Consider the following 3,716-nt stretch of genomic DNA (forward strand, 5'->3'; position numbering starts at 1 on the left):
CGATGTTTTTATTTATTTTGCTTTGGGAGGATATGTGCCTGTTTATGTGGCAAAGACTAAAAGTCACAGTTGTCTCACAGTTCCACTTGCTTTCTTCTACCTTTATGTGCCATGCAGATGATTTAATCCATTTTATTGTGAAAAATATACAGTAATGTTGAAGGAGGGCGAAATGAGGTAGTACATTCTGGTGTTTGAGAAAACTAAAAATCTGGTTAATGACATCTAATGGTTCAAAATTACAGAGATTGCTACAAAGGCAGACTCAAAATCATGAGTTCTCTTTCCATTCACACTAATTAATGGTTAACTCAATGCCCTCCACAAAGCATTGAAGCAGCAAATGAGAGAGGGCAATACTTGTTCTTGTTGGCATCATGACCAGAATAAAGCCAAATGGATTCTCTACATATGCTCTTGCGCTTCTAATATGAGCATCCATGTTTTATACACAATGAGAGCAGCAGGGAAGATATGTTACCATTATAAAAATGCTGCATTTATTTTTAAGAATTGGAGGGATCCATAAGAGTGGTGTAATGATAAATGACAAAACATGTATCTCAAACTTGTACCAGTTACAAACTTGTACCAGATATTGGAAGATGATGTAGGTTAACACTTGCCCATGTGCATTGGGCATCATTACTTTCACAGATACTTGACAGGTTCTTGAGTTTGTTTCTTCCTTCACTATCCCATCTTTTCAGCTGAAATTTTATTTTTAATGTACCTAGGAAAATTAAAGTTATATTATTGTGTAACCATTTAGTAAAAAGTAGTAATTTGGAAATGTTTTGGAAAGTATAAGGCCACATTTAAAAAACTTTAATTCTTAGGTGTTTACAAAACGTCTCTTGAATTACTGGATGAAATTCAAAGTAGATTAAAAGGCATTATACAATAATGATTCTTCATCTTTAAGGTACCATAGACTAGTTTTCACTGCTTGTTGCCCCACTAAGAATAGGAACCCAAGAGGAGTAAGGGATTTTTATATAGATTGTAAAACTAAAAAGGAGGGAGGCAGGGTTTCATGATAGATTTGCCTGAGAGATCAGTTCAGGAAACATGACAAAAGTTCCTGTAAATGGGAAAATTTACATTCTTTCTGTTAAGTGTCAGAAACAACAGATTTTTTTGCCTCTTGCCTGCTCACTACAGAGGAGCCAGAAGAAAGTTGACTTGCTTGTATAAAAAGGATGTGGCCAAATTATTGTGTATATTATGGACAGAGGGCCCCTTTAGGGAAGAGCACAACTGTATAGGAATTAATGGAAGTGAAAATCATTATTCACATGATTAAGCAACTATGTATAAATGCCAAACTACACATTAGTTAGGTATAAACCAAAGAATGGGTTCTGAAAAGAAATGGAATGAGCCAAATTGAAATAAATTATTTTATACCTTTCTACTTGAGCCCTGAGAGCATCTGGCAATTTAAAAAAAAATACAAAATTAAAACAACAGAAATTCAAAGGTAAACAATAAAACCAAAAGAAGCATTCATTAGAAGAGCTTGGTTACAGATGCATTTAGGCCAGGCTGATGGTCCAACTTAAATGTAGCACACAAAATTATCTGCTACAAGGTACTACCTGCTAATGACTACTTCAGCTTCAACTGCAATAATATAGGAACACATGATAGATGCAAACTCAAGATAAACTGCTCCAGACTTGATTGCAGAAAATATGACTTCAGTAACAGAGTGGTCAATACTTGGAATGCACTACCCGACTCTATTGTTACATCCCCAAAGCCCCACATCACCCCATTCTTAAGAGTTCTGTAAAGGGGTATGCATAAGTGCACCGGTGTGCCTACTGTCCCCTGTCCTACTGCCTCCATTTTTTTGGTACCCATCACTATGTTCATATTTATGTTTATACTACTGTATATCTGATATCTTGTACATGTTTGAAATAATAATAATGATGATGATGATGATGAATTGGAACTGTTGTGGAGGGCTGTTGTCTATGTATGTGTATATATATATATACACATACATACATACATATTTATTTATTTACTCAACTCCTATGTTGCCCAATCCCGAAGGACTCAGGGCGGCTTACAACAGCAGTATAAGTACAATAAGAATAAATACAAAACAGTAAAAAGTCAAACAGTTAACTAAGGTTAAAACATAACAAGCTAAAAAACTCCATAAAAAGATATAAAAAGAAAATATACATACACACCATTCTTACTGTTGGCCATCAAGCTGTGAATTTATATTTAAAAAGTTGCATCCAAAATGAAAGCAAAGCAGCTGTATGCATGGTGGCTGTTATTTTCATTTGCTGTCTAATTTTTTATTGATTTCATGCAGGCTGGTTAGGGACAGCCAAAGGGCCAGATGTTCATGGGCTGTAAAATGATCTGAGCTTGGGATGCAAAATGATCTTTATAAGGAAGAAAAAAAAACAGGAATAAACCCTCTTCTATGTGTCACATACTGTGAATGAGGGAACATCAGAAAACTTATCTTGCAGCTCTTACTGGCTAGAGCTAGATATCCTAACATAATAATCAGTCTCTGAAAAACAGATTGCCAGCCATTTAACATTGAAACCTTCAATTGTGCCCATGTAGCAGAATAGGTTCAGAATTCATCCAATATTCTCCAGATGGAACAGGAGTTCCAAGATGAACTATCTTTCTAAATACTGTATGTCCAGAAGCAAGTTGCCTTCGGGCAATTTCCATTAGGTCCTAGTTCTTGCCTTTTATTTTTGCAACATTTTATGAGAATTGCCCATTAATACTTTTTTGCATAAGTCAAAGGAGGACATATTCACCAAAATATGCAGGAGTAACCCAAAATGCACTAGGGATAGTTTTAAGGAAGCATGTTGGGCGGCATTTAAATCTAGATAGATTAGAGTAGAGTAGATTAGATGAGATGAGATTAGATTGGATGGATGGACGGACGGACGGACGGACGGACAGACAGACAGACAGACAGATAATAAGTCTGGGTGGTACTGCAGTCCACTGAAGCTGACTGTAGATCTGCAGGTCAGCGGTTCAAATCTCATCACTGGCTCAAGGTTGACTCAGCCTTCCATCCTTCCGAGGTGGGTAAAATGAGGGCCCAGATTGTGGGGGCAATATGCTGGCTCTGTTAAAAAGTGCTATTGCTAATGTATGTTGTAAGCCGCCCTGAGTCTAAGGAGAAGGGCGGCAAAAAATCAATCAATCAAACAAACAAACAAATAAGAAATAGATATAGATAAAAATAGGTAAGAGATATATAAGAAATAGATAGAGATACATAAGAGAGATGTATAAATAAAAATAGATTAGATAGAATCTGAAAGTATTGTATCAACGGTAATTAGCAAAACTTTAAGAGACTAGCATTAGGTTTATTTATTAGCATTAGGTTTATTTACTAGCGTTATGTTTATTATTAGCATTATTACATAATGCTAAACATTTATTATATGTTTAGCATTATGTAACTTTAAACTTTATTCCGATATTACATAGTTGTGTTTACTAAAGCATCAATTATTGAGACTAGAATCTAGTGTATTTATCCCACATCACGTACCGACAGTAGCTCGTCATTACCAACTTCACCCCACCCACTTTTCTGCAAATGTTACCGTGATCAAAAGCCACCTTTTTAACCGGTAAACTACATTACCCACCATGCCTTGGCATCGCCCCCCTCTCCCGTATTGCTTTATTCCTCTTCC

The sequence above is a fragment of the Erythrolamprus reginae genome, chromosome 2, assembly GCF_031021105.1.
Source record: "Erythrolamprus reginae isolate rEryReg1 chromosome 2, rEryReg1.hap1, whole genome shotgun sequence".
In the NCBI taxonomy this organism is placed as follows: domain Eukaryota; kingdom Metazoa; phylum Chordata; class Lepidosauria; order Squamata; family Dipsadidae; genus Erythrolamprus; species Erythrolamprus reginae.